The sequence below is a fragment of the Agelaius phoeniceus genome, chromosome 13 (assembly GCF_051311805.1).
Source record: "Agelaius phoeniceus isolate bAgePho1 chromosome 13, bAgePho1.hap1, whole genome shotgun sequence".
In the NCBI taxonomy this organism is placed as follows: Eukaryota; Metazoa; Chordata; class Aves; order Passeriformes; family Icteridae; genus Agelaius; species Agelaius phoeniceus.
The window spans coordinates 4221345-4245720 of NC_135277.1; the positions used below are offsets into that span (position 1 = coordinate 4221345).

Genomic DNA, 24376 nt, shown 5'->3' on the forward strand with positions numbered 1-24376 from the left:
GAGTGACACTTTGCCCCCCTCCATTTCCCTTTGAAATGTACCTAGCTGGCACGGAGCCTGCGGGATTTCATTGCTTGTGATAGGTGATTAGCAAAGAGATGATTTCCTCCTCCCTCCCCCTCCTCCCCTCTGCCAAAGGGCTGAGTGACAGGTCCAAAAGGCGAAAGGCAGACTGGGGAAGCAAATCTGCCAGAGGCAGAAGTGATGACACTCCGAAAACACTTCATTCATCTTGCCAAATTACAGGCTGGGCTGGGGACTGATGGAGACTGGAGGAGGGAGGGGGGGATAATCTCCTGCCTTTGCCTTGCGTGTTCTGTGCTCAGAAACATTGCAAAGCAGCTCCTGGAGCTTGAAGGATGCACCCCAATCCCCTGCAATTTCTGCTCTGTAATGCTCCCGGGCGAGCTGCGACCTGGCTGTGCTGCAGGCTCGTGACAGCAGCATCAGGTGCCTTAGTCATGGGTGTCAGATCCCCTCAGCTCCCACAGCCTTCCTGCCTGGACGGCAGAAATGGGGCTGAGAGGGAAGAGCCACCTGCACAGCCCTGCCCTCATTTATCCTGCTCAGAGGGCAAAGCAGGTATTTGTGGTTGGGAGTTTTCCTGTGTCTGTTTTGGGAACCTTGGAGAGGTAATTTGGGAATGAACACAGGTGTGAGCCACTGATGATGCTGCTCTGGGATGAGCTGGGATGTCTTCTGAGAAACAGCAAAAACTAATTGTGTGCTTGGACAAAGTTTTGCACAAAACTTCTTTTCCCTTTCCCATTTGGAATGAGAAATCCACTGATTCTTTTATTTTTTTTTTTTTCTCCTCAAAACGTTATCTAAAGAATGGCTTGATTTGGGCTTTTTCATTTAGGGAATTTTTTTTTTTTTTGGTTTCTGGGTTTGAAGTGGATGCCTGTCTCAAATGTAATTACTTTTTTTATTTTTTTACCTTACATTTAATGGTTTAACATTGAAATGTTTCAGACTTGCCAATTAACTACTACAACCCAAAGTATTTTGCCTGAATTCTCAACATGCCCCTAGTCTACTCTATTTACATTTTCAGACTTGACATTTCCTTTTAACAGTGAGATTGCTAACAAAGGAAATTATGTTTTCCTCCTGTCTTTGCCAATGGACGTTGTAAGCAGTGATCATTGAATCTTAAATTCACTTTTCCAACTGAAGAGCAAGGCAGTTATTTCAGCTGGTGCAACTGAAACTCTCTCTCTTCTGTCATCCTAAAGTACTTCAAGAGATGCACAAACCACTCCTGAAGAATGAAAGAGAAGGATTTTATTTTTAATAATACATGAGTTTTTTGCTACATGTCAAAGGGAGAACACCAGATTCTGTTCTCTCCTAGGCAAGTCTAAGACCTAGGGTGCACTCAAACACAGACTTAATGCTGTTGTAAAAACTTATTTGAATTTTGTTATATCAGAACCTACAGCTCAAATAGATGCTGATGTCACTTTTCATTTTTACTTGTGTAAATGAAGCCTTGGCTGCCTTTCTGTAGCATCATCAATGGTATATCTCCCAGACTACACTGAAAATGGAGACCAGGGCATAATAAAGTGAATTGCTAATAACAAAAATAGATGCCTAATACATGACAGAGTGAAGTGTCTACTCTAGACAGGAGAAGTACCATCTAAAATGATCCTGAGCTAATCATCCCAGAATCAAAAATATCAGGGGTGGAAATGATGAATGGCACTGTCTGTCCTGGAACTGTTTGATACAAGCAGGTGTGCTAGGCATTTATTTGCTAAATTCCATTCAGCAGAAGTAATTCTAAAGAACTTCTCAAGGTTCTAAATTAATTCTAAAGAACTTTAGAATTTTCTAACAGATGAACCCAAACATAATATGGTTCCCTTTTTCTCTTGAACACTAAGGATGCGCTCAACTGGGACTCAGAATCTGCATGTTCCCCACTGCTGGGTGCCCCATATCCAAGTGCTCAATACTGTCACCTGGAAAAGTTATTTCATGACAACAAAATTAGATTTTTTTCCTTATTGTATAAGCTTTTGCTTTTAAATCGGAAATGCTGGAAAACGACCATCATTTGGTGTTGGAACTGGGGAGTACCATCAAACATAAAAACAAAGCACAGGAAGGATCAAAGTGAGCCAATCCTTTCCAGTAGATTTCACTACTAAAAATGTGTGCAAAAAAGAGAAAAATCTGATGCCATTTATTTTGAGAAGTTCTGTTCTGCCATCACTCAGCAATTTACAACTTCAAACAGCTAATTGAAATATCACACACAGTGTGAGGTAGGCTGGCCTAAAAACCGAATATCCCTCCCCCTTCAGACTGAGGAATCAGGGAAGAGAAATCACAATGAGTTTCTCAAGAACAAACATTGAGTTTGTGATGGAACAGAGACTAAAACCTGGGGGCTCTTTGTCTCCCTTCAGCCACCTTGCTGCTTTATTCGTGTTTGCACACAGCCTGACCTGCAGCCACACAGCAGAAAAAACACAACAGAAGGAGGGAGAGTATGAATAAGCAAACCTGCATGTCAGCACATGGACAAATAACCCAGTTCTGCACCCACAGAGCAGTTCAGGTGAGGTTGAAGCACCTCTACCAATACTTGCAACTAAAAGTAAAAATCCTTCTCAGCTGTCCCTGTAGCTGAATTATTTCCCCTGCAAAATCAGAATATAAGAGAGAAGAGATTCCTCATCCAGAGTGTTGGGGGCTTTCTCCTCCTGGGAGAAGGAGCTGTGATCCCCAGCTCTGGAAGCAGCCCAGGTGAGTGGTGCCTGCCAGCAGAGGAGCAGCTGAGGTTGGTGCTCTCACCTTGGAGAAGTTCCTTGGAATTTCCTTGGGTGAGGTCTCCATCTGCAGAGAGGAGCAGCATTCATGCAGCTGTGTAAGATTTCCAGGGGTCATCTCCAAGGGTTTCTTACTCATACCCTGATGTTAGATAGCTCTGCACCAAGGCAGTGAGGGGGCTGACGATTGCAGTGGATGCAACCACCTTATTTCTGGAGATAAGGAGAAAGTGATAAATGCTGCATGTGTGAGCGTGAGATGTGGTGTAACCCATCTGGCCACCTACAAACACATGTGTTGTACCCATGACAAGTTAATTGTGCATTAATCAGGATATAATCTCATACTGCTAATGCAAGTCATGATGTAATTTTACCTTTACTACCTATGCAACTATGGCCATTATTATCCTGTAATAAATTGTATCACTTCAGGCTGATGAATGACACTAGTTAATGTCTCTCCACCTAATTTGTTATTTCACATGGTGATGTAGCATTACTTTGGTTTGGTCTTACCCAGGGAAGCTGCCTTACAGTTGTCTTTACTGGACTTTTCCAGAACATTTCCAACAGAAAAAAAAAAAAAAAAGAAATTGGTATTTGTTTTTATTAAAAAATAAAAAGGGGAAGATTTAATCAGTTGTTTGCTTTTGTTGGGCTACTTCTTTCCAGTGAGCCCAGCTCTGAGCAGAAACAGAGATACTTCAAGCAGCAATAACAAAAAAATGCTGATTTGGAATTTAGCACACATTTGGCCACATTGCTGCTTGTTTGTTGCATGTTTGATGCAAGAATAAATAATTGCACATTCCCACTGCTCCCACAAGATGCATACAGGCCCACTTGCTCAGTGGCAAGCAATTTAGTTGTGGCTTAAGAAGAAAAATATGTGTGTTGGAATTATACAGTCACTTTTTTTTTTTGGCTTTTGAAACTCACCTCTTTGCCTGCACACCTGTGTGTCTGATCCTCACACCTTGAGGCTTTTTAAAGTTCTGGGTGGGGGTTACAGAACACTATTTTTTTTTTTTTGGTGATAAATAGGAGAATGCAGACAGAGGACAGAGATGTAGAATGAGTTATTTTTCTAATGTTTTTCATTAAGCAGCAGCTGCTGTTTCCAAGCTGTCAGCTCTGTTGCCAGGGTGATTTTGTGCGCATGGCACAGAGCGGGGCTGGTGGGTTCAGCGCATCCACCCTCCTGCCCTGGGAGTGTCACTGCACCAGTGAACCCCTGGATCTGCAAACCCCTTCCTGTGGCTCTGCTGGGAACTGGGCTGCAGGAGCAGAACTCCTTGCTAAGGTCATTCAGCACTGTGCTCTTCCACGCTGGCACAGCCTTGTCTGCTCCCTTCCCCTGGAGTGGAACATGTGAAACGTTTCATTTTGGCATTTTAAATTTCACACACAGTTCTTGGGTCTTCTCCTCAAAGGACGTAACAGATAACCTAAGCAAGATATTAAATATTTCAGGCAGTGGCAGCAAACAAAGCCAACAAACCAAAATCGATGTTCAAGTGTCTGCACAATGCTAACCAGTGACTTCAGTGGATCAACTTCTCCCTCCAAACGTTGTGCAAGGGTTAAAGAGCTTTGTTGGACTACACAGAGGACAACAGAGTTGTCTTGCACAGAAAAGTGTTTACAGTCTAAGCACAGAAATAAGGGGCTCATTTTGCTCTAATATTAATCTCAGTTTGCCTTCCCAAGTGCAACATTTTTCCAGTCTACAAGGTAGGACTCCAAGACAGGGAGAGCACCTTTTTCTGTGGTTAGGGCATTATGATAAATTTATGGTTTCTGAGTGTCTAATGAATGCAGTAAGAAAGGTAAAACGTTCACAATTCTTTAATATACTGGTAGAAAACCTTATCAGTTTACTGGAGAATCACAAATGGCAACAGGTCAGATCAAATTTCTCATGTGGCATAAAATCATAAATGCAGTTCCCAGGGCTACCTCAACTTTAATAAAATGAAGTCATCCATGTGTTGCTTTGTATTAATATTGCAACTACGTTTAAGCATATATGAGCCATGATTTTTCCTCAAGTGTTAAATCAAATTGAATCACAGGTTTTTATGAGTGATAAAATGATAATAGACCAGATCTGGTCAGCTAGGATAATAACTTCATTCAGTACTTTGGATGTAAGTGTTTAAGATTTCCACAATAAAACTGTAATGTTATACCCTAAAGTGTGTTAATAACATTAAGTGATGTAACAGTGAAAGCGAACTGACAGAATGTAATACCCATAGGGCCATCATAATAGAAATAATTTATAATGTAACAGCAATAAAATCTTTAATGTTATCTCAATCCAGTCCTGTCCCCAAGTCTGGGGTTTCAGATTACACCTGATTTTTTTCTATGCATTTAAGTGTTAACTTAAAATAATTAAGAAAATGGTTTTCAAAGTGGAAGAGCCTTTCAAAGTTGCTGACCTGATCATAATATTATTAACTCTTTCCTTCCTACCAAAGTCCCGTGTGGCCAATAGCTGATATAAAAGGAGGTACATTTCTTTTGCTTCCATTTTCTTTCCTTTTTAAAGTAATTTTCAGAAATCAAGGAATATGTAGGACTACTACACTACATGAAAAAGGTGCCCCATCCTCACCATTTTCACACCTAAACACAAACCCAAACCACAGTGTGAAAGAGTTTGAACAAAGACCCAGTAAATGTCACCACACCATAAACACAGGGTTGATGTTTGTGGCTACTTACAGAAGAAAGGGGAAGCCAATGGGGAGTTTTCCATCCTTCCTGTGGCAAACCAGAACTTGCCCTGGAAGAGCCTGCTTGGATATTAGCAAATGTCCTTCCTGGCAAAAAAACTGGGATAAATTCCCCAGAGGACCCATGAGACCTTTTACAGTCAGATCTTTGAGAACAGAACTGATCAAACATCTCTAAGGTGTGGATAACACACACAATGTGTTTCATCCAACCTATTAACAGAGAGGAAAATCAGAGAACCTCACGTACATGACAGAGACCTTTCCTCCATCTCATGCAGCATAAATATGTTTCCTGGAATCTCAACATGTTGAGATTCCAGGACTGATGTTTATCATCTCCTAAGACAGTGGTCCTTAGGAAATGAAGAGCTTTTTTGTTAGTTATTCTCCCCAAAACATATGAAAACAACTGACCTCAAAAGGACAGACATGTGCACAGATCTTGCTAAATATGTGCAGAAACATAACATTTAAAAGTAAGCCAAACCCAATCTTTAATACTTAAGCCAAGATTTACTTGTTTCAAGGTAAGGTATAATTTTATTCCTTCTTCCTGATCAAGAGTTGCTTGCTAAGAATATTGACTGTTTTAGGCAGGAATACTGAGGGCTTTCTGTAATGTATGCCATGCCTCAGAGGAGCCAAACCAGAATAAATTCAGCATCTGAATTCTCTTGCAAACCCATCCAACCCAGGACTAATAACCTGTGTCTTTAGAAAATACTCCAGCATCAGACATACAAGATAGTTATGGTGCAATTAAGAAAAATCCTCTGACTCTCAGGTTCTCTCTGGACTCACCAGGGAATGCAGAAAAAAAATAAAAATAACTGGAACTGAACAAAGAAGCAGCTTATCATCTTGAAATATGCTGGGTTAATCGTCCCTTTAAAAGCAAATGTATTAGGAAAACATTAGATCCTTAGCCCTCTGTGACATAATTACACAGGCTTCTGATTAAACAGAGGCTCTCATTAAGTAAAACATTTTATTTTAGTTTCTTGTTGGTTGTTGGTATTATTGGGCTTCCTGCCCAATTCCAGCCAGGCTACCATATGAACAGTGAAAACAGCCAACATTGTTAATACAATAATAACAACAACACTTGGCACTTCCAGCCTTCCCTTGGTCTCAGAATCTTACAGCAATTTACAGATATTTCTTGGGTGCACCATGTGCCAAAGTTGTGGAGCAGGTAAAGCTGACCATGTTTATGTCATAGATGGATAAATCAGGGCAGAGAGGGATTCACCTGCCTTGGCCTGGCTGCTGGAAAGTCAGTGGTGAGATCCAGAAGTCCTGAGGAGAAAACCACTTGGAATTACTGTTTCAACTTCTTTCCTCCCTCCTTAATTGCTGTTGCTCTTTACAGGTTCCTTGTAGCAGAAGAGCACTTGTGCTGTGAAAAATCAAGCAGAGATGCAAATCATAAGGAAAAGCAATTAAGCATTGCTTATTGTTTGTAGTTTAAGAAAGCCTGGTAAAACTTCTCTCCAAAATTTGTGGTGGTTTACATAAAGCAGTAAGGACCTTTTTTTGACCATCTGAGATGTAAAGCTTTGCACTGTGGGTTAAAGCAGTAAGTAACAGAAGGATGTTTTAGTTTCTAGATCACGAAATCTGGCCCTTCAGACACACATAGAGAGGCTTCTTTGCAGAGCTTCCAGTGATGGGAATGTAAGGAGAACACTTGTGCATGGGATAAGGGGTTCATTTATGCATGCACAGCCTCTGAGCTGCCAATAGACTCAGCTTTTGTCCTCCCATCCTCCTGATCCACCTTTGGCAAAGATACTCCTCCCCCAGTGGCTGGGAAGGGGGCTCTGGTAGCCTGGAGTGGATTTATGTGGCCAAGCTCACAAAAAAAGGCTTCAGTCTTCAGCCTGAAAAAGGGTGAATCAACTTTTGGCCTGCATCTGCAAACACCTCAGGCGCTGAAAGCTGAGCAGAGCTTACCTTTGCTGATCATGGTATGGATACAGGAGCAAAGTTTTGCAGAATAGAGAGTTTCCCTTCACACAGAAGAGTTAATTCCTAAGATTAAAAAATATTTCTCACTGGTGTGCTGGCTAGTAAGGAGAGTCACTGCTGATTTACCAGATTTCTGCCACAGCCAAATAATTCTTTTTCTCTTTAGCCTAAAAAAAGAGAACTTTGACATCTAGGAGCATGAAGTGTTAAACTCCTCTTAGGCAGTGAGGTTTAGAAACAAAATCTCACACAGTGCATATAAATATCATCTGTATCCAGACTCCACCAGTGGGGATTGTAATTGGCACTGCTGTGAATTATCTGTTACTGATACACACCAACACCCACTGATTTGTAAGCTCAGGTGCCCCTTCCTGGCTGCAAAAATGAAAACACAACACCCACGTGCAAACCTAATGGAGTCAGTATCAGAAGGAGATTTTAGGTCTGTGTGCATGGGTGACAGGAGTAGCAGAGGTGGAAACCTGCTTGTCACTTATCCAGCTGGAGATGAGCAACTGGCTTCAAAAGAAACTCAGGAGTGAAAGATTAAAGGGAAGATGACCATGAACTCTCCTTTCCCCTAAGAAGTTCAAAGCTTCCTGATTTAGGTTCTTATCGCACTATAAAGAGGGGAAGCAAGGAAGATAAAAAATTTAAAAATAAATGATCTTTAAGAAATTATCCTCATCTGAGTGTCCTCCAATATGTCTGGTCCTCTAAGTGTTAAGTGAATTGTAACTAGATCCTAGGGAGACAGTTGCAACCTGGTTATCAGTGGCAGTAAATGGAAGATAATAGCCCCACTAGAGAGTTATGAAATGGCTTGTCTTTGAGCTGCCAAAGTGTTTAGGCTTTCTTTTATTATATTCACAGCAGTAATCCGATATGTCCTGACTTCTGTCATCTGTATGTAATGCTTATCAACTCTCTGCCAGTGATTCACCCCCTTGTCAGGGACAATTATTCCTCAAAGTGCTGAGGTTACGACTGAAGCAATATTATGACTGGAAAGAAAATATGAAAGGTGCAGAGCATCACAGCCAGCAATCTCGAGGCTGACGTCAAAGTGGAGGAGAACATTGTTGATAAAAAAATAAGGCATAACAGGAGTGTTGCACTGCTGTTCCCACAGCACTCCTGAGCTCTGCTAAGGTCATGCATACCTATGAGGATGGTGCTGGAAGGTTTTCCCATCGTTTCATTGGAGCTAGGTTGCCATACTTCCCTGGTTAGGTGTCCCTCTCAATTTCCTTTCTATGTCCCCGTTTAAAGCCACTTAAAACTGAAGAGGCAGCGTGTGTTCTGTCCCTCTAAATTTGCAGACAGGAGCCTAGCCTAGGAAATTCATTTTCCTCCAGAGGATCATAAAATGAAAAGCATAATCTACGGGACAGAGGGCCCAATTTGCAGTTTTCAAGTTGCCTGAAATTACAGTAACACCTGCAGTGAAATTCTGCTCCACCCAACCTCTTCCATCACTCTTTCAGATGCCTCAGGCAAAACTGAAGTAAATTTTGATCCTGAGCTTGTGACTAGGGGAGAGCACTGGGGATGCTCAAGTCAGTGTCCTGGCACCACGAGGGCAGTGCTGGGGAGCAGAGGGAAACTGGGATCAGAAGCTCAAGGCCATTGGGAGAGCAAGGGGCTGTGGCATTTCTTTGTCTCCTCTCACAGCAAGGGGTGGCTGTGGCTGGGGAGCTTTGTCAAGGGCAATGAGGAAAAGCAGCTGGTCAGTGAACATAATGGTGAGACAGGGAGGCCAGAGAGGGGTGGCAGATGGTCCCAGGGGCTGTCCAGCTGACCAACAGCAGCACCTATGCCCTGCGTGCACATGTGGCACCAGCCCAGGATGGGTTCTTAGGTGTCAGCCAGCACATAATTCACTGGACTGAGGGTTTCAGCCTACAGAGGAACAGAAGTGGAGGAAAACAATACCTCTCTGTGGTGTTTTGATAGTCCTTGTGCTCTAAAGTACAGTGCAAACTCCGTATTTCAGTCCATTTTGCAAACAAGGGGTTGAGCAAGGCCATTTCCCTGCTTGGAGGGTCACATGGGTCCAATTGCAAGGTCGGGGAGGCCCCAGTGAGAAGAGAAAACAAGCAGAGTGGGAGCAGGGAGGGAGGGAGAAGGCAGCCAGGGCTGAAAAAAAAATGATGTCCCACATCAGCCGGGTCAAATCAGAAAGTGGAGCCACTTCTCAGAGTGCAAGCCAGGCCTCGTGCAAGGTTTGGTGCTGCCTCTGGTGCTGGGGTGTTTGGTGCTTCCACAGGAGCCCACAGGGGTCCCAAGGGTCACGAGCAGCAGGGTCAGCTGAGCTTCCATGGGGAGGGAAACAGCCTCCAAAAGCACTGAGGAGAGGGAATGAATCACTGTGCCTTGTCTAATATATTGCAGTAATGTAATATAACAGCAATAACCCCCAGAGTACCATCTGGTGAACTTGTGACTAAACACAGCTTGTTTTGCTCAAGGCACACAGGCAATGGACAAGTATATATTTTATTCCTTCGCTTCACCCTGCCCAAGAACAAGTGGTAGCAGAGCTATTCCTGGGAATTTTCAGACCATCTACAAATCAGAGCTGCAAGCAGTTATTTCTCCCCTATGAAACACACAGGCAGCTCGCTCTGCAGGAGGGTGCTCAGCAGCACAAACTCCTGAGCCTCAGTCATGGCCACCAAAGTAGACAGAGGCCTGATCTCAGCTGCTCACTCCCCATTTCTGACGCTGCAAAATTCCCCAGTAAAGTCCTGTGTGTAGGTGGATGTTCCAGGTGATATTTCCCAGGGAGGCAGGAGGCCTGACTCACTCATGATGAATATTGGCGACTTGCTGCTCTGACCTTGGTCAGAGTTAATCCTGCAGGAATGAAAAGGTTCAGATTTCAGCACTCACTGGAAGAAAAGGGAAGAGAGGAGGAGCAGCCCCCTACTAAGATAAAGACATGACCAGTGGCTCTGCCATCAGTTACAGCATTGCTTGCATTTGGCATCACATTATGAAAATACCTATTCAGAGGGGAGAAGGAGATCAAAGAGAACATTTCCGTGGCGATGACTTTAGCTCCACTCCACTCTGCTCCCTCTCCTCCTCCCGTCCTTGGCGTTCCAAGGCTCCTGCTCTATTCATCCTCTCCGTGCCACCCTGGGTTTATAACACCACATCATCAGCAGCAGCACTAATAACCCGCGATTCTTTCCCCCCATTGTGTTTGTCAGAGTCAGTAATCTGGGCACTACAGCAGCACAGCACTGAAAAGCTACAGTGTGTTCCTATAGCAACCAGCTAATCCGCAGGTGGAAGGTGATTGGGCACCTTTTGCACCGGAACAATAATTTGAAAGATCTTTTTCAGTGTGCTGTTCTGCAGCATGAGTTCATTGTGCTGCAACCCACCACGAGTCGTTAGAAGCTGTCAGGAAAATGCACAAATCACAGCCAGGAGAGGCGAGGCCTTCCAGCAACAAGCCCTTGAAATATTTCACGGCAGGTTAAGAGGCCAAATTGTGTATGGCGAGATGTATTGTGTAGGATAAAACAAAGAGCTTGTATAATAAGCCAGTGCTGACAGTCTCCAAGTCAGGGAATCCCAGTGAAGTGTAAGGCTGTGCATGAATATGAGTTTTCCTGAGCTGTAGAAGGAAAACAGCTGTAATAAAAGAAAGTGCTGGGCAGAGCTCCCACATTCGGCTCTTCCAAAACCAATTACTCCCACCTGGCTATTCCCATTTCTCCTAAAACATCTCTTGTTACAGAAGAGAATTTAATATTCTCTAATTGAAACCTCTAATTTAAGGCATTTGCTTGCTATCCTCAAAGTCTGAAATCCTGGCCTGGACTTTCACGGGGTGATTAGATATTGTAGAAGTCTCAAATTTTTGCATATCCAAAGTCAAACTAAGAAACCTTCAAGAAATACACAACATGTTTCCTCTGAAAGCCAGGCTTTGTTATATTTCTCAGAGTTGAGTAGTCTGAACTTGAGGTAGGGAGTGATCTTCCAATCCATGGCTTGCAATGAGAGATGATCTTTAAGCTCTCTTCCAATCCATTTTAGATTTCCCTGATCTTTCCAAGTAAACCAGCCCAATCCATGGAGCAAGTGCAGCACAGGCAATGAGAGAACAAACACCTTCATGCCAAACCCAAGCAAGAGTCCCTGTCCTTTGCAGTCTATGTCTAACTTCTGCTCTTTTTTTCTCTTTTCTCTTCTTTTTTTTTTGAAAATACTGGACCAGAAATAGTAGACATAGATAGAAACCTCTTTAAAGCTCAGTTGTAGAAGCAAATGCATTTCCCATGCAGCCATTGCAGTGGAAAGTGAGAGCAGATTATGGAAATGATGTAACAGGCCCTGTCACAGGAAGGAAAAAAAAGGAAATCTGTTAAAGACTTCAATAAGAAGAGAGAAATAGCACAAGTGCTTCTCTACCTCAATTTAATCACATTGAAGAAAGAATGTCTTTATTAAATGCCTGGACTTAATAAAAATGTCAAAAATTCTCATTGCATGAATCAGCTCTTTCAAAATTTGCTGGGGTGATGGAGGAGAAAACTTAAAAATAGAGGGCAAACAGAAGTTTAGTTATTAGGTTATGACTTCCAAGACTGCAGCTTCAAAAGCTTCCCTACATTTACTGGCCAAAGATTCCAATCTGGGATGCTTCCATCTAAAGCAAATTTCCTAAATATGAGACAATGCAGTCAGTGTCTCATTTACAGCTGAAGAGTTTTATAAAGCAAAATGTCCAATGAGAGCTGAATCAACAAGCAAACAGTACAGAACAGATCCTGCTTTTATGACCTAACTGTTTTGTCACCCCAAAGTGGGATGAATAAAATGGATGAGGCAGGTTCACCTACTCAATCCAAAGGAACAGAACAAAAGCTTGGATGGGGTCTTGCATATTCCCCCCAGGGTATTATTGGATTATTGAATATTCTACAGCAAATACCAGTGAATTCCTCTTTCTTCCTCCTCCTGACTTTCCTCCCTTACCTACCTTGTAATTCAGGAAATCTTCCCAAAGAAGGTTTAAATGAAACAGGCAAATGTCTCAGAAATTCCCTTAATAAACAATTTCCAGAAAAATACGAAAAAAAACTTTTGACCATCTTTAATTGTGAAATGTATTGATTGTTCTTCTCAAGTAATTCCTGCCTGAAAATGACATATTTTTGTTCCTTTTAGAGGACTTGGATAGATAGCATTGTTTTTCTTTCCAGAGCACATCAAAGAGCCCAAATTTTGGCAGGCTTTCTGTTTTCTTTAAAAAAAAAAAAAAAGAAAGGGGGGAAAAGAAAGAAAAACATCAGCAAAACAAAGCTAAGAATAACTGCTCTTTTCTGAAGAGTTGTGGGCTTCTTCCCTTCCAGATTCATGTCATGGTGCTCACTTCAGGGAGCTGCTGAGACACAGAGCCTGGAGGTGGGGAGGAGGAGAGCAGTGGAAAGATCAGAGAATTGGCACGGGACACAGAGCCCTTCTCCTCTTGATGTTCAGGCTGAATCTAGACACAGTCAGTCAGAACCCAGTGTCATCGTGGTTTTTAAACACTTTCACGGGCCATGCAAGGTCACACTGTGGCCTCTAACACAGGGGACAAGTTTCCACATATCTGCAGCTGCTGCTTCATCGACAGCTCTGGTGATAGCTGCTCTCCAGTTTGTTCTATCTCCATTTTGTAAGGGAATAAATTCTAGAAATTGGCTGGATTTGGGTTGAGAATAGCCCTTTCCTTTCAGGACAAGGCTGTACATAAAGTACTGAGAGAGGTGAGTACCTCCCCCTTCTGCTCAAATGTTCAGAGGAAGTAGGTTGGTATTGTTGCAGAAAGGTTTTCAATTTTGAGCATGTTTTTGCCCCTGGATCCATTTTTCTTGATTTCCTTGCTCAGCCAGTGATGATGATTTACTTATCACAGACCTGAACTCCTGTGGCAGGATCTGATGTCTGTGCTGTTGGTAAAATATCGTGCACTATTGCCAGATGTTAAATATGAAGGAAAAACATCAAAAAAATGAAAAAGAAATGCCACCAGCTCTTACTTACTCTGTGAAGCAACTTTTATCTTGATTTACTGTGTAACTGGTGGTAGAATCAGATTATTTTAAGGCTTAAAATTCTCCTGGTGATTGTGGTTCAAGTGGCAGAGTTTCCAAAGCTTCCCAAGCAGAGCTGCTTTGCTCTGAATCAAGAATAAGATATGAGGAAAAGGCTCAGAAAAGAAGTGGAGATATTCTGAGGGAAATGCCAGCACTGTCTGCTTTATCACCCAAACTGTGGTGTCACACTGAGCTGAAACGTGCAAACCTCCCCCACCAGGGCCTGTTCATGGGTAAAACTGCTTTTGACTTTATGGGACTTTTAATGGACTGTTATCATCCAGCAGCCCAGACACAGGACTGCAGGAGCTGGCAGTGCATGGAATTTCTGGAAAAGGCCACAAAATCCCTGGAGTGTGGCATGGACCTGCAGCCTGGCCCAGCTCATGTCATGCCCGCACTTTGGGGAAGGAGCAGAAAGGCACAAAGACAGGGCAGCTCTCACAAAACCCACTGAGCTGAGCTCAGAGTGATAAACCAGAGTGCATCCCTTGGCTGACTTGTAAATGGCTGGGGCACAGAAAATGCCCTCTGGATCAAGAGGACGGGGCTCACTGCTAGAACAAATCACACAGTAAGTGAAGTTAGGCTGTGACCTATTGCTTGGTACAATTATCTGACCTCCTAACAAAGCCTGGTGAAGATGGCAGCCATCCTGCATATAAAACAGAGCCTGGTGGAAAGTTGCTATTCTTCAAGCCCTGCATCTAGACATCTTTCAAGTGATTTCAGAATTTAGGGTGAAAGTGGATCTTAGGCCTTTTTTTAAAAAGCCATTTCAAATCCTCATTCATATCATAAATGCTTTTTTCTCCTTTCTTCTGCAGGCCACTGAAATCTCTGGGGCCATGACATTGTCTGGCACTGAATGCAGCCCCTTTTTATCATTATAAAGAAATAATGAAAGCATATGGTGGAGAGGCACTCATATTTCAGTGTATGGTGCCTTCCTCCTTAACCAAGCACTGAAAAATATATACTATGATGAGAACATTGAATATTTCCAATACACTAACAGAAAATTCCTAATAATTCAAAGTCATCCCTGCAGCCTAGCTTGATTGTAAGTTCAAAGCAAAAGAAACCAAACATATCTTCACTTTTGTGCATTAAACATCAGCAAGTGACCTGTATTTTATTACAGTACACAGCTGTTTTATCACATAAGTAAATAAATCACCATTGAACCAACTTTGGGAACGAAGATTTTGAATAATAACACAATTAAGTTTTCCCACAAAGTCCAAATAGCCCACTTGCTCATAGTTGCTACAAGCTGTGATTCCCACGTGAAAGATATCAACTTATTTCCTTTTCCTGTCAATCATCAGTACCAAGTGGGGCCCTGGTATGTCAGGTCATGACCTTTCACTCTGGGCATGAGCCTGAAAGCCACTAGTGAATCAACTAGTTTAATTATTTAGGCTGTTTTTAATAAATATAAAAATGTGGCCTTAAATATTTCACATGCTTGTTCAGTTTGGGCTTTCAAGGACCTCTCATCAGGCCCACCAGCCTGAAATGTCCTCTTATTGGTAGGAAATCAGTCAATTAAAAACCAAATCCAGCTTTTGGAATAAGGTTTATTTTGTTGATTTTGAGCTTCCTGGCTTGGGTGTCACTTGCTTGTTGGTTTAGAGGACAGGCTTTTTGTTATATTTTTTTTTAACCATAAGACTGTTTTTAATCAACACCAGCAATGACCTATTTGCCCACCTCCCAGAAAATTATCCTTCATGCAGATGCCAGCATAGGATTCACAGATTTCCATGTATGGTCTATTTTCCACATCCTCTTCACCTATGGGGAAAAAAAACCCAAACAAATAAAGCAGGAAGAAATCCAATGTAGCACAGTCCATATAAAACAATTTTTAAAATATTTTTGAGTAATGTTGGCAGGTTTGCTACTGGGTCCCTTAGCAGTGGACAGTTTAATTCCATTTTAGGTCAAAGTGTGATGAAATCCTTCCTTTGCTAAACTTCCTAACAATTTCTTTCAGCTTCTAACTCCCATAATCTAAAAATCTAGGCCTGAACCAAGCTGCTGATCCTGCCCAAGATTCTGCACGAGCAATCTGCAGTAACAACAACCATGTCAGTATAAAACAAGTGATGCTTTCCCTGGATGTCAGGGGCAATGATTTATATTCTACAACCCACTTATGCTTATTGCCCAACAAACTTTCCAGCTGGTAGATACAGGACAGAATCAAACTTGAGGAACTAATTGATGGAGTCTTTCTCAAGAACTTGGACTGCCAGAGTCAACTTTGCTTCTGAACATTCCTGAAATGTACAGAACTTTCCCAGCCTCTCTCAGATTTATTTTGTTCCTCTTTCCCCTGGTGCTCCAGGACTTCCCAAGGAAGTGAGTGTGAAGGGCTGTCTCTATTTACAGATGATAAACCCAATTCTTATCTTTCTCCCTCCTCTCCCTCCTGCCATGGTCCTGCATCAAAGAGAGGACTTGGGGAAAGGGAAGAGAGATGCTCTCAGTCTGAATTTTCCAATCCCTCTCATGGGCTGCTGGGTCTGCAGGAAACATCAGCATGCCAAAATTTGCTTTTCTTTCAAGCAGGAGTATTAATCTAAATGATGAACTATATCTCAAAAATGAAATTGCTGCAGTGTAGTGATCATCAAAGGTACTTTAATTGAACTATGCTTTGTTTGGGACAGTAGAAAACACTTAATCTTGATCCTATTTGAATTCTTCATTTTGCCTTAATGGCTTCAAGGTGTGCACAATAGGACGTTAGAGTTCACAATAGACTCAAAGGAAAGTCAGCTGAAGCATTCTATCTTTATTGAATTAAAAGTGTCCTTGCCTGATAATGCCGCTTCTCAGGAATTTCAGCAAAATTGCTGTAGTCCAGAGAAATCTTTCCAATTCACCCAAGTCTGCACTCGCTGATGAAAAGCTGCCTCCTAAGAAGTGCTCAATCCTCCTCCCTCAAGATGCACCAGCAGCAGCATGTGTGCCCCTGGCATGTGAGCCACCCCAGCCTCCTGGAGGAGGGGAGATCAAACCCAAAGCATTGATCCGAGATCCAGCACTTTGAGGTGGGATCTGGGAAGGCTCCGAGGGGCTCCAGGGCTGCTCTGCCCTGATCCAGCTTTGCAAGGGCTCTGAGACAGAGCACTCGGCCCATTAATGTCCAAGGAGCAAATCAGGCAGTTTCAATAACTCGGCTGTGAACACAGAACCCCATTATCATTTCTGTGAGGCCAATCTGAGCAGCTGATTCATCTCGGGCAGTTTGCTCTGGACCAGAGGTCTCCACCACATCCATTTCAAGTTTTAAATCAGATGAGGGTGAAAAACTCTGCACTCAGACACTGTGTTAGGAGGTGCCATATGAAAGGACAGACAAGCAGAGAGGCTTGTATTAAAGGCCCTTATTTCCCATCATATTTAACTAGCTCCGTTCTGACATGATTACTGATTTCAGTGGAATAAATGCATGCAATGAAGTAGAGTTAGGAAACTGTAGAGCCATTATTCCCTCACAACACACATTTCCCTGGTAAACATGTCCTGGCTTTGCATGCATCTGATGGGTTTAGTCACAAAAAGCTGTATTTACCATATATTTAATTACCATGTATTTACAGCTCAGTTTTAGAATATGATGGGAGTTTCCTCATCCATACTTTTTTTCTTCCTTCTCTGGTAGGGGTTCACACCTTTTCTTACCTGAGCCTAAAGGCAGAAGAATGCTTCCAGATCTTCAGCAACCTCTGACAGATTACACCTTTTGCATACTACCAAAATATTAACTGGACAGGAAACTTATGTGAGTCCTGAAAACAGCCTGGAAGATGCCAGAAACAATTGCACCTTACAGTTCCCTGGCTCTCTTTCAACATGACTATGCAAGGAAATGGCCATTAGAAAATAGGAATGATGTGATTACATTACTCCTTTTCCCTTGGACTATTATTTCATCTATTAGGCTATTGCTTTTTAGACTTTATGTGCGTATTCAGCAATTCCATAAATAAGATTTTCATTATCAACATTGAAATCCCCAACAGTTTTCAGCTCCTAATGAGGTCTTTACTGTTCTCAGGCACCACTTGGAAAAGCCTTTTATATGATAAAATGAAGATGTGAGAGAGACTGAGCAAAGTGTATGTGTTGCCAAAGGCATTACTTTCAAACAGTCCTCAGTCTCTTCACTCAAACAGGTGGTGATCAGGTTCTAGTAAAAAAAAAAAAAAACAAAAAAAAAAAAAACCAGACTTGAAATTATTTCAGTCATCCAGCCACTGGGAAAAAAAAAGAAAGAAAAGACAAAAAATCTTTTTACTATAATCTTCTTTGCAGTCTCCAGAAAACTCAACGTAACATGGTTAGAAGAAATTTGCAAGTATTTTGATGATAAATTATGGCTTCCTGTAAGATGTTTCTAATAGTCACCTCTTTTCTCTCAAGTTTAAAAATGTTTAGGAAGCATAGAAAAAAATAAGATCTTTGAAATGACATAACAAATTGATATATACAAAAAATGGTTCCCAACACTCCTGTACACAAATTTAAGTATTGGTGGAGACAAAGAGCTCCCAGAGTGCTGAGAAATGGAGATAAAAGGCAGGTTCAAGCTAAACTGCAGTATCTGAACAGATTATTTGAGAGGGGAAGGCAAGTGTGGTTCAGATTTTATAACAGTCCCTTTGCCACACAGTGACAACATGCTGGGTTCATACACCAACAGTGAAATGTGGGACCAAATTCTGCAATGGAAGCAGCTCTGTACTTGAGGAAGGCAAAATATTTCAAATTTAAGCTGAACTTGCATGCTTTGAAGCCTAATGAACATTTTAAAGAAGAAACACAGGAACCTCAAGTGACACTATTTTGTAGAAAGGTCAGACATTCTCCTTCAATTAAAATTAAGACGTATTTATATCTCTCATACTTTGCATTAAAAAAACAGGGGCTTGGTTGCAGGAGCTGAGAAACTACCAGGATTCCTTGTGTATCTGACTTATTTTGAGGTGCCAAAATAACCTTGTGGAGTGGCAAGGTGAAGGGGACAAGCAGCTTGTGAAAGGCAAAGCAGTCTCATGGCTTTTACCAGAGGCTGAATGCACGGAGGGCCCAAACCCAAAATAACCACACAGGGCAGCCAGATCCTGGCATTAATGCTGTTTTTGAATGTCTAAAGTCACAGTGAGTTTGATGGCCAACTGCCATGATGCTCTTTGAAGATTCAGGGAGCGTTGAGTTTCATTTGAGATAACATGCTTTCGCAGTGGAATGGCAAGTTCCATAAATTCCTCTGGGATAAAATCTGAAGTAAACATCACAAAGTTTTGCATGGGTTTCTTGCAATTTGTTTTGGAGCTTTTGTGTTGAACAGGACTGGAAAATGGCTGGCAATGTTTTATTTCACTTATTATACACAGATTTTGAGCATGCAAGTCTAAGCAAGAAATGTTTGGAGAGCACGACTATGCGGCATTTTTTTTTTTTTCTGGAATAAGTGGCAGTTTTAATTAAAACAATTATACAAGTCTTTGTTTTCTTCAACTTGTTTGATTTAGTTGGTTTCTTTAGCAACAAACAAAGCTTTCATGGCTTCTTCACATTTGCACAGAATATTAATGTTGCTGCCTTTGATTTCAGAGTCTTGTAGACTTCAGCAATCTCTCAGCACTTCAGTCTCTAACACAGCTGGGGTTTTGTGAGCAGCAGAGATGGGGATGTGGATATCCCTGCATGTGGGTCAGGATAATCCCAAACACAGGCTGGGAAGAGGATGGGTGGGGAGCAGCTCTGAGGAAGAGAACTTGGATCTGCTGGAGCAAGTCCAGAGGAGAACACAGGGATGCTCCAGGGCTGGAGCCCCTCTGCTCTGGAGCCAGGCTGGGACAGCTGGGGGTGCTCACCTGGAGAGGAGAAGGCTCCAGAGACATCTTAGAGCCCCTTGCAGTGCCTGAAGGGGCTCCAGGAGAGCTGGAGAGGGACTGGGGACGAGGGATGGAGGGACAGGACAAGGGGGAGTGGCCATGTATTATTCTGTGATTCTACAAAATGCTCAGTAACGCAGTGGGGCAAAATGGACAGAAAAAAAAGGTGATCTAATATTGCAAAAAGCCACTTCTGTCTGAGAATTCCAAAGTTTGCAATGTCAATAACCTTCAAAACCTTCTGATCCACTTTATAGCTGGCTCAAAGTTACGGAAAAAAATTATTAGAGTGGTGTTGTTTTTTTTGTTTTTTTTTTTTCTTTAAAGCTTCTAATTTTCTTCCTTATTTTATTTTTAAACATTTTTGATCAGCTCTACTACAGCACATCATGTTTTCCATTGACACATGTATGCCTGTGTTTAAAATATCAATTCATTTATCTCCAGAAATGTTGACACAAAAGATAAGAATCAGTATTAAAAGAACTGGTTTAATTTTGGTGCTTTTCAAAAGGAAAGGGAGCTTAAAAATGCATTTCCCTCTGAAGATGTGGGTTCAGAATTTGGCTCACACCCACAATAAAAGTAACAGTGGTATTTAGTTTCTCATCACTAACTCTGCATGGTTTATCCCAACAGAAAAAGTAAAATAAATGTCTGGGCATTGTGGCTGTGCCCCAGAGGAGACATTTGGGGTGGAGTGGGCAGAACAGGACGGGCAGTGCTGGAAGTGTCCCAGTTTGACCAGCATGGAGGGTTCAAATCCATCATGTGCCAGAGAACAGAGCTAATAGATAAATCTCTTGCTGCCTTCCCTTTAAATCCATCATTTAAAAGATCTGCTTAGTTTATGCTTGTTTCTGTTTTAAAAATACATAGCTAAATCTCTATTTTTATTACTTTATTTTAGCTGCTTATCCAGAAATCAGTACATTTTCCTTCCTGGAAGATGCAATTTAATAAAAGCCAAACCATTCCTTTGCAAAGCTCCTCCCAGATGAGTATATCTAGGTCAGGTTTCAGCCTGGCATAAATATTTTATGCTTGAGAACCAAAGGTCTGCAGGAATTGGGGTTCCTGTTGGAACGCCTGACGTAGCCTCGGCCGTAGCAGCACATGTGGGCGCTTGCTTTAATAAAAAAACCCCTTAATCTCATTTGGCTCTACCTCACTGGCAGCTTGAAGCACTTGAATCAAACAGTACAGCTGTGAATTGTGACACTGGCTGGATGGAAGCCCAGAAAAGTTTTCCCAGAGAAAACCCTTCAGGGAGGAAAAAAAAAAAGGGGAAAAAAAAAGAAAAAGAAAGAGCAAGAGAAGGAGGAGGGAAAAAAGCTTCAACAACTGAAATACAATAGAAGCCAAATACAAAATCCAACCATCAAACCTTGCCCCCCTCCAACCTGAATCTGAAGCAAACCAGGAAACCAAAAGATAGATTGGATTCTTCTTACAAAGGTTATTTTGTAGGGTAGAAGGGCCAACCTGGGCAGCCCTGAGCAATGGCCCCAGTCTGTATTTTCTGCAAATAAACAAAACTAAAGCCAAAGGATAGGAAAGCTGAATTATACCACTCCTTCAAAATCCATTTAAAAGAAAAGGCAGCTTTGATTTTTGTGATGAAGAAGAAAAATATCCAGCTGAGGAAATTAAAAGAGGGTTGGAAGCACAAGTGCCATAAAGCAGACCTAGCACAAGTGCTCTTGCAATATTTATATTCTTATTTTTGCTTGAATCCTGATGTTGAAACCTTCCCCTAAAGCAGATAACTGAGCAATATGGAAAAACAAAACAACAAAACCATGGAAAGCACATCTGAATGGAAGGAAATGTTCTTTCTCAGAAGGCAGCAGCCATACTCTGGAGCCATAAGGTCAAGGGGTGAATTTCTACTGAAGGAAAACATTAGAGCTGGATATTTCTCATCTGTCAGTCCCATTAAAAACCATCTTTTAAGGACTCAGGACTCAGCATTGCGCCTTTCTTCAAGTTAGCAGGATAATAAAGATTCTGTTGCCTTTTGCAGATGTTTAAAGACATGATGTGAAAGACAAATTCTCCAGCTAAAACCCTCAAGAAATGTCACTTCTGTGTCTTACTGAAGGAGCTCCAGCACATTCTCTGCATAAACATCTGCCGGAAACATTTTAAAAAGGAGGCTGTTTAAATAATGGCTTTTGTAGGCTCGGTTGGGATTTTTTTTTTTTCCCCTTTCTTTAAAGAAAAGAAAATGAATTTGTGGAAAAGTTCCCTCTTCCAAAGCAACTTTCCTTTGCAAACATGCTTCAGCTAGGATGATCTGAGGGAGCAGCTGTAAAATGAAGAAGAAATGTTGAAAATATTCCTTCAAAACATTCTATATCAATCACACCTCCGAGACAGTCATAAAACAGTGCTTTCTTTGACTTCAGAAAGTTGTTGCTCCTCATTGTTATGCTAACTTGTTTGTGACAATTATAGCAAGGCTCTCTTTACATAATAATTGGATTTTTCTATTAAACAGACGAGGAGAAAAAAATGGCAAAATAACCAACATTCTGTCAAAAGTAGTACATTTGTGGCAGACATTGAAAAAAGGAAAAAGAATGAAAATAAACTCAGTTTATAATCTTCTTACTGTAGTTTGACTCCTCATTCTACGTGACTAACACAAGTCTACCTACACTTCTCCATCTTTAAATATCTGCCAGAGTGCTGGGCTCTGCAGGAACTGTGCCTGGGTACCAAAATGGATTAAGATTTTTGGATGGGTTTAGATTATTTTGTGCTTATTACAAAAAAAAAAAAAAAAAAAAGACACTCCTGGATGCAGTACTTCTGTTTCTAAGTGACAGAAATCAGAGATAGTTGGAAATACCACTAAGGAATTTCACCTGTTGCCAAACAAAAGGGTGTTTCTTCCAACAAGGACTATATACCCATTTCATGAATTGGGAGGGGGCTGTGAGTGGTGTTTGATGCAGTCCATTAAAAGCTTCATTAAACCTTGCAGGTTTCACATTAAAAAAAAAAATTCAGAGGATTTTGGGAATGATGCTGTAGGTGTGCAAATGCCAATGGATGATTAATATTGTCATTCTAACATATAATGATGTAGGGAGAGCTTTCACAAGGAATTTTATTATACAGAATATGGTTTTAAGATTAACATCACATGTGAGGCTGCTTCTTCAGGACAGAGATGGAGAATGATGAATCTACAGCAATTTATCTGAGAAGCAGTCCAGAACTCCCATCTCCTTAACCAGGAAGGGGAAAGGCAGGGGAAAGGCTGCCAGGAACTGTGGGGAAACAGGGAAGTAAAAATCAATCTGTGGCAGTATTAGCAAGTAGACTGGTGCAGAATATTTTACACTCAGGTCAAAATCAGGAGCTAAAAAAAAAAGTTATTTTCTGGCTGGAGATGTGTCTGATGGCATGGCTCGAGCAAGTGATCAGGAAAGAAAAATCTTTCACTTTTGCAGGGCTTAGAAGACCTTTTCCATCATTAGTGCCCATCCCTCAGCATTATCTTCATCTGTTCATTTACCCACAGTACGCATAAAATTTACTTCCAGAAAGGCCTTGATAATTTCTTGGCTTTGGCAAGGTACTCAGATGTAAATGGAACTATTTTGGCAGAGGCATCTTGAAGGGAAAAAAAGTTCCAAGAGGCCACAGATTCATTTTTATCCCCTGGTTCTGGCTTCTCCAGGTGCTTGTCACTGATGGCACCATTACATAAATCTTTATTTATTGTGCTATGCAGAAAAGGTCTGCCAGTGTTAACCAACATACTCTTTCCTTTCTTCCTAAAAACCAACAGAGGTGAAGACCTGATTTCCTTCTTGTTTAACATCCCTGATTGTCTCATAAAGCTCACTGAGTAAAATTGCTTTCCAGACTTAAATGCAGTAGATGCAGAAAACCAGTAATATTTTCCAATTGTTTCTTATCTGTTGGTGATTTCTTTCACAAGTCACTAACAATTGTCTTTCTTGATGATTAGTTGCTTTTGTATATCAGCTTGATTTTTGTATTCATATGCTTTCACAAAAAAGGTTGAAAGTTCAGTTTTTCCCAGTTTTCCCATCATGTAATAAAACATCTTCCGTGTGATCTTGGCTCCCAAAATCCCCCGTGACTCTGACTTCACACAACCTTGTAAAATTTGAAGTTCACTGGGTTTGTGAAGAAATGAATCTCTTTATTTGTGTGTCCCTTACAGACACATCAAGAAGTCTGTGTGATGTGATATGGTGTAAGTCAGGATGATTTCATCTGAATGAAAATTATAAATATCTCATTTAACACTTCCTTTAATTAATCCATTTGCTTTTCTAGAATTTATGTTTAGTGATATGAAAAACTTAAATAACTATCTAGGCAAGCATTCAGAACATATTCTAGGATCAAAATTTCAAGATTCATGAACGATTAGCTGCAGGGGTAACTTAAGTAATAAAGGACAGGGAAATTGATTCATCCTTTCCTATACAGGAGCAAGGAAAGTCTTGGCTTGTTGCTGATTTTACTCAAATGGTGATTGCTGATATTTACTCTTAACTTCCTCTTAAAAACCCCCTGTACACTGTCCAAATCTCCCTGCACCACTCTAGCACAGCTGATAGACACCAGCTGCAGCGTAAAAGGAGAAGTTTCTGAACAGACAATGATTATCTGTCAGTGGATAATATCCTGTTCTGAATCACTAATGGCCTCTGCAGGTCCAGCAATGGGACATCAGAACCAGCTTAAGCATGAGCTTAAATATTTGCATGCCGTGAAAGCTGTGTCAGAGAGATGTCTGTATTAAAATATTTGTGATAACGATTTATTTCGAGGACTTTTCTGCAGAGTTTAGT

General features: G+C 41.4%; 1 long non-coding RNA gene across 3 annotated transcripts in view; it reads right to left on the reverse strand.

The window, feature by feature from the left end:
* Positions 1 to 5246: 5246 nt before the first annotated feature.
* Positions 5247 to 24376, reverse strand: part of LOC143695176 (uncharacterized) — a 287719-nt gene continuing 268589 nt past the window's right edge. For 2 of the 3 annotated variants that reach the window (XR_013184161.1, XR_013184159.1), the window contains exons 2-3: positions 15331 to 15414; positions 5247 to 6935 (exon numbers count right to left, since the gene is read on the reverse strand). This is a non-coding gene — a long non-coding RNA (uncharacterized LOC143695176). Of the gene's footprint in view, positions 6936 to 9445; positions 10370 to 11770; positions 11864 to 13561; positions 13698 to 15330; positions 15415 to 24376 lie in introns of all 3 variants that reach the window. The other variant, XR_013184160.1, reaches the window with a different exon arrangement.